We start from the raw sequence: 15113 nt of genomic DNA, 5'->3' as shown, positions 1-15113 counted from the left end.
CCATGTGCTACCATTCCTCATGAGTGGTAACTCAAAGGTTAAGCCCGAATTGTGGGGCAAATATTCTCTTTGATCCCTGGGACCCTGGTTCTTGATTATCCAGAGAGCCAATGTGGCTGATGCATAACATGACAAGACCAGTGGGCAGCAGGTGGGAAAGGCTTTGTGTTGGTGCTGAGGCTGTGGCATAGGCTGCAAGCTGGATCTCAGGCTTGCTCCTGAGTCCCTCAGGCTGAAAGCAGCAACTTGTCCTTGCCAGATCATATTGTTGACTCTGAGGCTCCTGTCCAATTTGGTAGAGCTGGTAAACTCTTTTGACAAATCAATATAGTTCTGACACATCAGAGGATGCTTATGTTTTTACTTTCTTCTTTTTTTTTTTTTTTTTTTTTTTTTAATCTACTGCTGGCTTCTGTGTTGCACATAGGGGAGTTGGAAAAAAATAGTTGGTACATCTGGTTCTGTTAAAAAGCTGGTGATGGCTGGTGCAAACAGCCTTGCTGACACCTGCGCCATTAATCTTGTCCTGCAAGGGCTGGTCTGTTCTGTTTTCTGATCCACAGATTGAGCTTGACTGCTCAACTATTTACTCAGTAACATATCTGCAGCCTGGCAAGCAGGGAAAATAGCTGTCTGCTGGTGTGTCAGAAACATGGGTTGGCTGTTCGCATCCTTTGGGGTTGTGGCACTGGACACAATGGTTTAGTTTCTGAAGAGGAGAGTTATTATTGTAGTAATGCAATGTCTGAGCACTTGAATGATTTTTGGTGTCCTCTGTACCCCACAGAGATTGGTCTAATCCTTACTGTTTGTGACAGGACAAGGCAAATTGACCATTCTAGACAACACAATCCTAAGAGCATTATGCACATATGGGCACCTCATTTATTTTTTTTTTTAACTTAGTTTACTATTGAACACCTTCAATAATTTTGGGAAGGGTGGTTATATCTCTTTAGAAAATCATGTCGTTTTTTGCACACTGCCACTTTTCTTAAGCTTGAAAATGAATCTCCAAGTTACTGCACCACCCTGGGGTGCCCTGCTTGTTCCAATTGCACTGCTGTGGTGGAAGGCTGTGGTTTTGATGTAGTTATTTTTGCTTTTGCTTTTTTTTTTTCTCTTGAGCATTCCTTACTTTGTCATTCATCACATTAGATCATGTACCAAATGCTTTTTTTTTTTTTTTCTCCAAAGCATCAGCTATACGTGCAAGCAGTGAGATAAATTTCCAGATCAAAGGTTTCTGATGTTCCAGGGGTCTCTGCTTTCAGATCACTATCAAACTGGTGAACAAAAGGATCTCATCTGACTTCAGATTTATGTATAGTAGACAAAAAAAAAAAAAACCAACCCAACAACCAGCTGGAGCCTCTGGATATGATGTGTCTGGCCTAATTCTGATACGGTCCAGTTAGCTGTGCAGGGTTCTGCCTGATTTACTGCAGGATAAACAGTGTCTGATCAACTCTCCCATACCAGTGTGTTTTACTTTTCTTAGGTAAGGGAATCAGGGGAATTGTTGATCCCCATAGTCAGAGCTATGTCCTGATCTTCCACATCTTGTTTTGTTTGAGGGACTTTCCAGCTACATCTTTTGTGTTCTCTTGGATGGTACTGCTTCCAGAATGTGCCGTCCCTTCTCTGCATGTCTCTAGTCAGCCTGTGATGTTACGAATACCCCAGGATATATGGATAGCCTTTATCACAGTTTGCTTGCATTCCTGCTTTATTTTTAATGGTTCTCATGTATGTGATAAACAAACGTTTGTTTTCATCTGAACTGTAGACCAGAATGCCCCTTTTGGCTGGTTGCTTGTTTGTGTGCAAAGTGCAAAGAGTTTTGTGGAAATTCAGTACTAAGGAAGAAAATACCTTTCAGATGTGCTTTCACTTAGGAAAAAGAAAAAAAATTCTCATTATTTTCCAACATTATGCATAGTTATGGTATTCAGATTTAATTACATACAGAATAAATATAATGCAGACCCCAAACTGGTGAGATCAGCTTTCAATCACAGCAGGTCATAAGCTCTAGTAATTAACCATACCTCCACAAACCATCCCTACTAATAAATCCAGGGAAAAAAGAACACAGCAGAGGAAAAAAAGAGAAATGAAAAATAAAAGATTTTATAATGAAGGGCCAAACAGCACCCTGATGTATACACAATGCATCCCTCAGAAAACATATGGTGGTAAAGAATTTGTTTTTCAAACTGAAATGCCCGAGGCTGGGGGTCTGTAACCTGTATGTAAGACAGCATTCCTTTGAAATGAAGATGATGGCTGAGCAGGAAGGCTGTGTGGTGGGTGACTCCCTGCCCCTATACACATCACTCCCTGAGCCCCTTAAGGAAGTGTGGAAGAAGATGGAGAGGCATGGAAACAGTGTGGGCAGACTGCTTTATCAAGGAGCTGATTTAAAGAAGTGAGGCCTGGGCTGAGCTACTGATTTATGTGATTGAGAGTAAATGGGAACTGTCCTCTCTTGTGAGGGACACTAGAACTTGAAGTGAAATGTCACACTGCTTTTCAGAGGCGTTCAAAATATTTCCTTTCTACTTTATGTGCCGTGTGCTGCCTTTGCAAGTCCTCAGACTGGAGCCTTAACAAAAAGAATGTAAGCTGAGGAGTCATTCTCCAGTTAAAAAAATAAAAATCCCTAAAGAAATTCTAAATGAAACAATGGTAATTGTGGAAAGATCACCTGTTTCATTCCAGTCATGCCCCCAGAGATATTAAACACACTTACTTCACAGACTTAATTGCCTCAGGATGAGGCAATCCTGTATATCTTTTTTAGAACCATTAATAACCTACTTCACCTGATTGCAGAAAGTATTTTATTAGAAGATTTGTCAAATGGTAAATGCAAGGACTTTATGCACAGATAAACAACAAAAATTGACCAAATTTAGCCTCCACTTTACAGCTAAAGCTCATTTTTTATTTTAATCTTCCATTTAATTTGAAACTTAATAGCTTTTCAAAAATTAAACCTACGTGATTTTCCTACAACACTTATTTTGATTAAATCAAATATGCTCACTTCTCCAATGCTCAGCACCTTGTTATTGAGCATTGTTGAACATGTGCAGTTTTATACCCACTGTTTATTTCTGCTACTATATAGAAACAAGTCTGAGTTCATAAAAGACAAAAGGAACTAGCCACTCTCCATTTACATTTCTTGATAAACTTGAGTTTGATGGCCATTTGAAAGATAAAATCCTTAATGCTGGAGAAGGTATCTAGTCCAGCTGTCTACTTACCACTAATATAGCCTACCAACCATGTCCCTCAGTGCCACATCTCTATGTTTCTTGAACACCTCTAGGGACAGTCACTCGACCACCTCTGTGGGCAGCCTGTGCCACTTCGCCTTTGGAGAAGTTGTTTTCCCTGATATGCAACCTGAACCTCTGTATTCTGAGCCACAGTATGATTGGATCTTTCTAGCATGCAATGTATCCAAGCAAGGGGAGGCCTCCCCAGCTAGCCAAGCTGGGAGAGAAGCAATCAAAGGCAGAGCACTGGGAAATGCCCCTGACAGTGAAAGGTTGCAGTTAGGTGCTTTCTTCAATGTTATGGCTCACATTTAGAGATAGAAAAGATGAGGTTGGATATTAAGGAACAATTTCTAGCTGCTGGGATGATGTGACAGCATGAAGTCCATTAGGGTGGGTATAGCAACCTCTTTGCTGGAAATCTGGAAAGCTAAGGCAACGCTCTGTGGTTTGGAGCTAGTTTGGAGGCAGGTCCAGCTCCTGCTGCAGAGTGCCCTCATCTCTAGCTCTGCTCCCCAGTGTTCTCCTTACCTGGCTCTACTCTGTAGCAAGGTCAGATGACCATGTAGGCAGCGCAGCAGGGAGACTTTGCTATTAAATAGCAGCACTGTGTCTGATCTTTAGTGTGTGATGCGCATTTCTGTCTGGGGTTAAATCATGGAGTGGGAATGATGCCTGTCTGACCTACACAGCTGCTCCAGTTGAAACAGCTTTTATAATTACAAATCTACGCTCCCAAATTTTCTTACTTTTAATAAAATAAACTGAAAAGCTAGCAGGGTTTTGACATAGCTTTCCCCACCCCTAAATGTATTCATCTGAGAAACCACGGTGGTGCCTCATTGTGTGTAATTTAGTTTCTCACCTCCCTGCCTTTTGCACTATCAGCCTGCAACCTTCAGAGTGCCAGTCAGGAATTCCTTCTGTCTTCTAATAGTGGAAAATGGGAAGAAGAAGATATAATGGGAACGGGAAATTAACTTCTGAAAGAACACAATGTTGGCGTTTTGTGGTCTCATTATTTTGGTTTTCAACTGAAATGCTCATATTTTTAAAAGTCATAAAAGATATAAATGTTCTCATGGTTGTTAAAACTATAGTTCTCATTTACCTGGAGATTCACAGAGTACTTTTTAATGTACTTTTGACTCAAAGCCCACAAAGAAGCTATTAAAAAGAAACAAAATTCCCACTATAGGAATAAGATTTCTGTATGAATATATTGACTTACTCTGTTGTATACTGGTAATTTTTAGGATAAATACTGGAAGATAAGGACCAGTTGTAAAGCCTGTGTTAGTGAAGATCAAGGATCCCCCATAATTCCCAATGAATTATTCTAAGAGGTGAATAGAGCTTGGATATCTGCTTGCCCTTTGGCAGAGAAGGAGATGGAGATGGGCTTTTAAACAAAATGCTGTCTGTATTCTGAGGAGAGTGCACTGATGGGTCATTACACAAACTCACTGCTTCAACTAACAGACCAGAGGAGGAATATATCTTTATGTACAAAATGCCCTTTAGCCCCAAGCTTCTCCTGAAGCTTCTATATTTCAATTAGAAACCTAACCCTGAGCAACATTAATGCATTTCTCTTTCAAAGCCATTTTTATTGCATTATGATGAGATGTGATATGTGCATTTAGCGTATAACAAAAACATGAAGAGGTGAAAATCAGCCTTTAATAATATTACCATCTCATCATGGTAACATGAACTTAAAAGCATTCAGATATCAATGATAAATAAAAAATCCAACAGGTTCCTGTGCGGGATAGTTTTTTAGCAGTCAACAGAAGGTAACTAGACATGTTCTGAAGGTGACCAGTGTTTATTTTTCCTTCTTTTTCTTCTTTCTAATGATTGTATTTTTTCCTGGATGGTGGCACATCTTCAGCAAAGTGGATAGAGGACTTCCTTGTCAAAGGGGGCTGATGCAGGTATATACTTAATAAGCTTCCAATTCATAGCCTATTGATAGGTAGGATTTGTACCCAACCTCTAGTTTTAGATGGAATGTTTTTTAGGATGTTGTTTCCTAGGATTCAAAGTGTATTTAACTGTTAAGTACTGGAATAGGCTTCCCAGGGAGGTGGTTGAATCGCCATCCCTGGATGTGTTTGAGAGCTGTTTGGATGTGGTACTCAGGGATATGATTTAGCAGAGGGTTGTTAGAGTTAGGGTACTATGGTTAGGCTGCGGTTGGACTTGATGATCTTCAAGGTCTTTTCCAACCTGGGTAATTCTATGATTCTATGATATTTATATTTCTAAAAGAATCACTGCATGGGAACTGTTAGGTCACAGCCTAAAACTATCAGGGACTGAGCATGTGGTGAAGGGCTCTAGCCAGCCCTGGGAGCACAGGTGGAAGCAATTCACCTGTGCAATCAGAAGAGGTGGACCCAGGGTCCACTCCTCCCTAACCTTGTTTAAGGACTAGCACTCCTAGGGCAAGCATCTCTACTTGGCAATTACCTCCTTTGGAGCGCTTGGTGACTCCCGATTGTTGGAAAGGGGTAAGTGATTCCTTCTTTATTACTGTATTGTGAATGCTGCCTTTCTTGAATTACTACCAATCTTACAGTTACCTATGCTAGTACTTCACCAGCCTAAGTTTTGAAGAATGTGCCTTCTTGTTTTGTTGATTGGTGCTTGGCAGTGCTGATGGTAAAAAGTCTTTGGGTTATTGTCTTTTGTGACTCTTCACACAGTGTTAATTCTTTTAACCCTGCCAAATTCTGTGTTGCAACCCCATTTACAACTCAGTTATCAGAATAGGCTTTTTGAAGTCAAATTGAATGGTGAGATATTAGATAATGACTGGTTGTCTTAGATTTTTTTGCTGCCCGGGAAAAACACCTCTATTGTCTGTGAAAGGATTTGTTCAATGTGTCTATGACACTGCAGATCTTCACTGCTCACTGTATGTCTGAAAATATGTGTTCAAGCATCAAAGATCCAATCTTTGGTCTCTCTGCTTTGTAAACATTTCTGTTTTCTTCATGGTGCCCTTTTGCTCACTGAGTATGTGAAGGTATTAGCAGGATTACTGTGGATACAGATATCATTATACTTTTAGTATATGAGCATTGTACAGAGATTTGTTATTATTTGTATCTGGTACTGATGTGTTCTTAATATAACTGGTTTGTCACCAGTGTATCTGAATGAGTCTGAAATGATGTGCCTGGTTAGGGCAAATGAGAAGATGTGGGATATGAAATCTCATACAGCTGTATCTGTTAGTGTTGGGTGTGCCATTATATCCTCAAACTATACACCTGGTGGTGGCAAAAGTTGCTAGTGAATCTTACCATGTGTTCAAATTATATCAGCTCTCAATCAAAGTTAGTCTACAATAGCAATATAAAAAAGTTGAAATCATAAGGATTATTGTGGGAGTGGAGGGAAAAGTTGATTGAAAAAAATCTACAAAGATGTGACCATTGTTCATTTTGGTTCTCAACAAGCACTTGTTAGATAATAGGTTTTTGTAGTAAAGCCTTTTTTTTTTTTTCCTTTTTTTTTTTTTTTTTTTCCCATTTCCTTTTGGCAGCGGAAGGATTCTGTTTTCTTTTAGTTTTTAGAATCGTAAATACTATTTGCTTAATTTATATGCTTAATAGTTTTGCCATTGTGGTCTTAGTTTAGCTCAGCATGACCTACTGGAATGTCTTACAGCCCTTACAGCCACTGAAATATTAAGATGCACTGCTCACATTATAAACAGGCTTGGTTGCTCTGAGATGAATTGAATCCCTGTGTACATCAGACACCTATGCTGGGAATTATATTGCTCAGTTGGTGTTTCTTGGCCATTGAACCTAGAGCTACAACTGAAATATTGTCTCTTCTCCTTACTGTTGTGTTGAGAGCAATGCTTGACAATTGCAGTATAATCTGAGGTTTAAAGGAAGAAAAGCATCTTCTTCCAACATGACTGACTGATGCTTCCCTTCATGGTCTAATTCAGCTTAATTAATCAGAACACTACTACTGACTGCCTATTATCTGTATGTCTAGTGTTATTATCTTTATGTCTGGTGCATTCCTTTAAAAATGACTAAATAGAATGCAGTGATGACTTTATAGAATGCAAGGTATGTAAAATTGCCAAGCAGCAGGTATTAAAATACCTTAACATCTATTTTCTATAGTATTGTAGCAGACAAGAAAGGAAGGGCTCCAGTGATACCTTGAAGTCATAGTTTGAAATAACTGAAGTTAATGCTTCTCTTCATAGTCTGTAGTATGCAACTCTTTGCCATAGATTGCTAAGATGCTATTTGAGTTGAACAAATTATTGGACTGTCTAATAAAACAAAATGCTATCAAGAGCCAGAAATGCCAATTTTGACATTCAGGAAGTGGTTCAGGAAGTCTCTGTGAACCAAATGGCTGAAATTGAGACTATTCCAATTTGTCTTGCAAAGTTCTTGGCCTCCCTCCCCAGGCATCCTACATCAGCCACTGCTGGAATAGGATACTCCAGCTAATAAATGTTGGTTTTACCTACCACAGCTGTTCTTGTCCCAAAGTAGGTTAGTTGGATAATCAGCCAGGAGACAGCATATTTGTTCATAGAAATATGGCTGCATAACTTATAAATAAATAAATTTGGAACTAATTCAAACCCACTGACCTCACTGACTCAACAGAGTGACTCCCATTATAAGCTAGGCTGAGTGCTGGAAGTTATAATAGCAAAAGTGTAAAAAAAAAAAAAAAAAGCAAATTGTTCCTACTACTGTATCAGTGGCTTATGCTTGTGATAAGTTGTAGCTTAAAGGGTAGAATAGACAGAGCACAACTTTCAATTTCTTGTAAAATATTATATTCTCAAGTATATTTTCATACTGACATCTGGTTATTTCAGTCTCTGAAGTAAACAGGAAAGAAACAGAAACCACCTGGATTTTCTAACTCCAGATGTAGATGCAAATACTCACAGTTTTGCCTTGCTTCCTGTTTTCTTTGATTTTTTTTTTTTTTTTTTTTTCCCTTTTCCTGCTCAACTTGTTTTCTCTTAGAAAGCCTCGTGATTGCTTTATTTTTGAGTTTCTTTAAATAAACGCAATGCCTCTGCCTTAGAACTGGTTAGGTTTTATTCTGCAGATGCATAAGGAAACCCTGACCTCTACTGAAGCTCGAAGGAGACTTGCTGTGTTGCTATGACCCCGCTATATGGTTTCACCGCAGTAATCACTAGGCTTAGGAGGAGCATTTATATAGTTTAGCCATGTAAGGACTGACCTGTTCCAGTCCGAATTTCTGTATAGCTCAGGATATGTGTTTCGCTCAGTTTCCAGTATTGAGTCTTCTCATTTTGTTAATTTGTGTAATGGACAGTGTAGAAGTATTCCCTTGGCAGTTCAGCTGTCACACAATATTTGGCTCACTAGACTTCAGTACAGTTAGACAAAGAATAAATTTAGAACACTGAATTGAAATCAATTCAGTTAATTGAATTCAGTCAAATGGAGCTTTTTGTACGTATTTGAAAGAAGAATGCAGACCTTTTTAACTCTAATCAACTACAGAACATTATTAAGTTCCCATAAGAAATGGTTTAAGTGCAAAATGATAATGAAAAATGTGAGAAAATTTTGCTCACTTTGAGTAGCTCTACAGTCTAGAATCTGAAAAGAAACCACTTTACATAATGGAAGGAGATATGTACAAAGCAGTCAGACTGAAAAATACCTAGAATTATAGGGAGTAGCAAATCAGAAAAGAGCTTGTAAAGTGATACAGCAGCAAAAGTAATTTCAGGTTGGAGAGAGATCTTTTTAGAAACCAAGAAGGTGCTAATGCTTTTATTATGTGAAATGGTGCCTGCAATACACCACACTGAGTCCTTGGAGCCTCTGATAGTAGAAAAAACTATCATCAGTGAGAATCAATGTATAAAAGGGAGCTGATCTGGGATATTTTTGGGAGGTTTTGGCAAAAGTTTGCAGCAAGATGTTGGTGTTACCTCTGCTTTAGAAACACTTAAGATGCTCATAGATTTATTAAAAGACGACTGTGACAAAATTATGTGAATAACCAAATGTTTGCCAGATTTTCTTTATCTCAAATTGTGTGTTAACTGGAGAGGAGATTTTGACCTGGATTTTTAGGCATACTGGTTGGTTCTCTCACTGTATAGTGGTGTTGCCTTTGAGAATCCAATGCTGAATTTATCTGTGTTTATAAGTAGACCATTTCTTCAAAATGTGTCTCATTCTCATAATATTTTACACCTCTTGCCATATTGATGAAGCTATTGAGATGAGTAATATGGCTGTAAGGTTTTCTTCAAATTGTATCAGTGTCTGAAGTAGGCCAGGATTAAGGTCTGTCTGGTTCAGTATTCTATACTTGACTACAGCCATCAATATGTGCTTAGGGAAGAATATTACAAGCAACTCTCTTGTGATAGGTATCTGACTTATGTTGTAAGCTTTTTGTGGGGTTTCCTCCTGTAGAGATATAACTCTACAGATACATCTACCAGTTTTGAGTTACAACTCACTAGTTTTGACAGGTTCCTTTTGCAGGAATATCTTCAATTGCTTTATGAATCAATGTAGATTTTTGGTAGTTCCAGTGGCTTCCAGGCTAAGGAGTTCCTTACCTTACTGATGCACTCTATATAAAAAATCCTATATTTGTACTTCAAATTTGACAAGTTTCACCTGATAGCCCTTCAACATTTCTAGAATGAGCAATCATCCTTCATATATTTTACTCAAGTTATTTTTTGATGTTATAGAGCTTTAGTATGTTTCCATTTGTCACTTAAGGTTACCATTGTGTTCTATCTTCTTTACTGGGTACATGCAGCTGTATCTGCTCTCATCTTAATAATTTACAAATTTGGATTCTAATTGTGCAGTTGGAGTCTGATAGGCTGAACCCTGGTAAGATAAACAGAGCTCAATACAGATTTGTTGCAAAAGATCCAATGAAACGAGAAATTAGTGGAGGAACATATGCCCTCTTTGTTGATGCAATGGGACAGTTTGGACTGAACTGTTTTTCCTGTTCCTTTCAAGAAGACCTCTTCAGTGTATGTTTTTGTAAATCTCCAGTTTATCACTAGTTGTAGAGAAAAAGTATCTTGCAGTTCTTTTAAGCAATTGAACAAAGCACGCTGCACTAAGATCTTAATTCTGTTTGTTCCTTAAATCATTTATTTCCAAACTTGCTTTCCTCAAAGAACAGAAAAGTTATCTTTAAATATTTCCCTTTGCTGTTTTTGATTTAATGCCCTGGAGTTCTGGAAAACCATAAGGTGAATAATAGTCATCTGGAAATGACCACCCAAAATAGTGATTAACAGGGAAGGGAGGAATTTAAATAATGCTGGAGCAGCATTCTGCAGATGCGCAGGGTTTCAGCTGAGTGGCTTAAGGCAAAGGAAGTTCAGCATGTTTATGAGCCTTTGCAGGACTAGGGCTACATGGAGGATATGTTTTCTCCTTCCTCAGAACTATATAAATGATACTTCTTGCATAAAATTCATCCCTGATGTACAAGTTAAAAATAGAGACTAGAAACAATTCTTTATAGATCTAAACACTTGTGCAGGATAAGGACTATTGAATATTAAAAATCTGTGAGGTAACATAAAACAGAACTGGACAGACATTCTCAGAGGGCTCTGTAAAAACTTAGAGAAAGCTGAGGTAACAGTCAGGCTAGGAATGGTTTTTAAAAATAACTTTCACTGACTTCTTCAGGGTCCACTAATTTTTATGTATAAAAATACTACTCAGATTGTGATCTCAACTCATTGGAAACAGAATTTCTCTTTGTTTTCTGGTGTGAAAAGGATCCTCTTCTAAAATATTGTATTTGCACACCAGGTTTATTTTGCATGCATTTTTCTTCCATCTTTGGGATGTGGAAGATGAAGTCTGCTCCATGCTAATCAGTCTGGATGGTTAGTGCCCAATTGTTAAGTGTTTAGGTTTATGATGTTATGTAAATAAAGCTGTAAATACAAATGAAATCATTAAATACAAAAACATAATTACTGCCGTTTGCATTAGGTTTATGCTGTGTTCTCAAGATGTGCAACCAGTTTGTGTGTAGCAATTGAAGGTTATACTCTTTAGATTAGAGGGAGTTCAAGCATGTGGTACAGGAAGAAACATCAAAGGTTAGAGTGTTATTATTAGGACACTTCAAAGAAAAGAATTTCTGAAGCCTTTAAGTTTTACAGCAGGTGCATGAAGAGGTGCCAGGTCATCTCAGGGTGGTCAAGAGTAGACTACATTGAAACTAGATTGCATAGGACTCCTTTTATCTGTCAAAGACGGTTGGGATCTCGACTTAGAGGTTTAACAGTGATTTTGAATACTGGACATCAAGCCTCTCTAATTTCAGCTGCTCTCAGCATGGAAGCTTGCAGTCATGGTCTCTACCAGTGGGCACATCTGGGTAACAGAAGAGTGGTCCTCCTGGTTGTGTCACAGCCACAGAGCCTTCAGTGTGCTCTGCAGCCGCACTTCGGTCACCCAGGCTGAACGCTTGGCAAATGCTGTGGGTTTTGAAGTAGAACTTTGCACTGATGATTTTGGAGGTGTGGAGGGATGATCTTTGGCTCTTACTTAATGTCTGCAACAAACTTGAAGACAAAAGCACTATTCTGGCATTTCTTATTTAGGAGAAATGCAAATGTAGGCTGATTGTATTTCTAGTTTAAACAAACTAGAACAATAAATCCAACACCTGATTGAAGTGTGATCATATGCCCCTAATGGGGTATTACACAAAGCGATATGGAGAATAGTATTTTTTATAATCAAATTAAGTGACAGAGATAGTTAATTTCAGCTGATTAGAGCAATGTATGTTCAGAGCTTGGAAAGAAAACATTCATTTCCTTTGATAGTATGGACTTTTCTTTCCTGGAGACTTTTATCTCAGCCCTGCCTGCACAGTGCTACTACCCATCAATTTAATACCGCTTAAGAACTGTATTCTTCTCTGGAACATCATCAGCCAAAATGACTTTGTCCCAATAAAATGAAAAAACAATATTATATATAGCCAACGAAAACATATTCCCTGCAACCAGCAGCAAGAGAGTTTCTTTCTGCTAATGAATTAATACATTAAATAATAATAGTTAAAAAACATTTTACATTGCTTTGATCATTCACTTACACGTCATTAACTAGACTGAGCGTCTTAGTGTGAAAAGGCTGTGTTTACAAATTACACCAGAGAACATGCTTCACGCTGAAGATCAGCACATATATTGTGTTTTATTTCAGCTGCACATGACACAACCTTAATATTAGAGCCAGATGATTAAAAGAACATTACCTGAGCCTTGAGAGTCACTGAATGAGCTATGCTAAATTGGTTGTTTTCTATTTTGTGATTAATTGTGCTTCTAAACCATATTTTAGTGTGCTTTGTTTTTCTGTCCCCAGTCATCCCATATTATTAAAGAGAAATTCTGCATATCTCTCCTGGAGTCCAATTAAGGATTTGCATCATGACTAGATTTTTCACTTTAATTACTGTATATAAAGTAGGTTTTGACTTATTTCCATATTTATCAAACTATGCAGAAGAAGCAAAATTCATCAAATAAACAGATATCTGTGGCTATAATTGCAGGCTGCACTGAGCATGTAGGAAGAAAATATGAGGGTCCAAATTTCATTATGTAGAACATAATAAACATCTGAATAATTAAACTGTGTGTAAATCACACGCTTGGCAGTAGTAAGAACAGAGAAGAGATACCTTAGTTTGATAAGGAAAAATACCGTATTTTTAAGTATATTTTAAGAATATATTTGAAGCATAATTCAATCAGCAGTAAGTAGAAAAACAAGAACCGAAACCTTGAATTGGTGGCTTGTTATCAGTTGAAGGAAGATGACACATACATTTAGAAACATTTTTTCATTAACAGTAAAATATGCTTAGCTCTAGCTTTTGCACCTGTATTGCAAACGTGTTGCAGCCCAGAGGATGCTAATGCTGACACTGAAGTGGGAGGTTCTGTTGAGACTCACAGCCAGCTCTGATAAACTGCACTGAATCAAAGGTTTGAAAAACATGCAGTTGCTAAAGCAGTGGTTTAGTCAAAAGTGAATGTGAGAAGTTTTTTTCTTATGCAAATATATTCACTTAGATCCTAGTTATAAGGAATATAAGAATGTTTCTTTCTTCAGTAATTGCTAATTGTAAGCTATGAATGGCATTTTCCATGGAGTAGTACTTCAATTTATTTCTATCAGGTATATTTTGAAGTATGGTATTGTTTGTTCTATAAGAATTTCAAGGAAATCACATTCCCTATAGAACTTAGCAACACTGTGCTAAAATAAATACAAAATTTTGGGGACCAGACATAACTCATTATAAAATATTAGAGATGCTATAACAAAGAATAGGAGTGCAAAGAACTTTTATAACAATCTGCTCTTAAAACAGCAGCTCACAATCCAAGACTGTTGTTATTCCTCTCTTTTGCAATGGCTGCAGCATACTACCCTTGGGCAAAATTGAATCTACTCACTCCAGAGCAGAGTTGGAGTTTTAGAAAATGAATTTGGATTGCTGCTTTGATTAGAATTTGTAGCTGCATCCAATATTTTTAATTCGCTAACAACTTCTTGAAAAAAAATATTGATATTAAAAAATATTTTATAATATTAATGAAAAGTGAGTAACTATTCTACCATAACTGCACTTTTTCATAGACATGATAGATGTTTATTTCCTGGAAATTATGAGTTGTTTTATAAATTTATTTGGACGACTCTGCTGTAAGCACAAATGGTAATGGAGAAAGAGAATGATGAAAGATAAGGCAGAGATATGGAACTTACAAAACAAAACAAAACAAAAAAAAAAAAGAATTAATGCCTATGCAGGCAAGAGAAAGGAAACTAAGGAAAATAGCTGTGTGTAAGAAATTTGAAAGGAAATTAACTTGAAGTTTTAATCTGTACCCCTCAAGCCACCCAATTTATGCACTATACAGTAAGAGGAATATGTACTGTTATAGTAAAGTGTATCTATTCTTGAGGAAGGAAGACTGGAAGTGTGCCTCAGCACATATCCTAAATTGAGACCTATCTAACAACATCCCTGTACAGCCATCATTCAGCAGAAAAGTCCAAAGGACTGTGGGTGATGCTGAAAGCCTGGATGAAAGGATATCTAGGGCTCGCTCTTAAATGAAAGAGAAATAATCATGCAGTGAGCATCCATTATCTATAACATCACTTTTAAATAATGTACTGCAAAACCTTGACAAGATGCAACATTACCATGAGCAGCTTAGGTGTGGTTAAGCTTAGCTTAACCACATTAGGGACCATTATCTTCTATTACATATAGAGCATACTGCTTGTGTGTTGCACTTAGCAAACAGCTAATATGCCAGTTCTGAGTTAGATGAGGATGACAAGGAAGGCAGGAAAGTCAGAATGACAAGAGCTAAAAAATGAAGCATACTCTTAAAAAAAAAAAAAGTTAGCGTATTTATCTGTCCAGGTAATAAATTTCTACAGGGAAGGCAAGGAGGATGATGATGTAAAGGATAAACTTGCTCACGTGTTTTCCCATAGGATTAGCTGCATGTGTTCACCTAAATCTCCTGGTCAGTGGTTTCAGAGAAGGTAGAAAACCTCTGATCAAACCTACCCATGCAGATTAATATTCTGACTAGGAGAGGCTCAATGGAGCACTTCCTTCTTTTTATACATTAAAAAAAAATAAGGAAAAGGATGAAGATGAGATGTATTTTCCTTGCTAGGTATTCTCCCTTCTGCCTAGGACTGAATAACATCATTATGAACC

At 37.7% G+C, this 15113-nt stretch overlaps 2 long non-coding RNA genes across 6 annotated transcripts in view; one reads left to right on the top strand and one right to left on the bottom strand.

Annotated features, from left to right (window-relative positions):
- LOC146758851 (uncharacterized) overlaps positions 1-15113 on the top strand; it is a 206276-nt gene that overhangs the window by 18581 nt on the left and 172582 nt on the right. The gene's annotated exons all lie outside the window — the stretch shown is intronic.
- LOC107318270 (uncharacterized) overlaps positions 1-15113 on the bottom strand; it is a 47632-nt gene that overhangs the window by 25367 nt on the left and 7152 nt on the right. The gene's annotated exons all lie outside the window — the stretch shown is intronic.

This window comes from Coturnix japonica, chromosome 12 (genome assembly GCF_054131305.1).
Source record: "Coturnix japonica strain WE chromosome 12, WE-NBRP24, whole genome shotgun sequence".
NCBI classification, from domain to species: domain Eukaryota; kingdom Metazoa; phylum Chordata; class Aves; order Galliformes; family Phasianidae; genus Coturnix; species Coturnix japonica.
The sequence above is the reverse complement of the archived record's forward strand: the minus strand, read 5'-3'. Positions and strand labels throughout refer to the sequence as shown.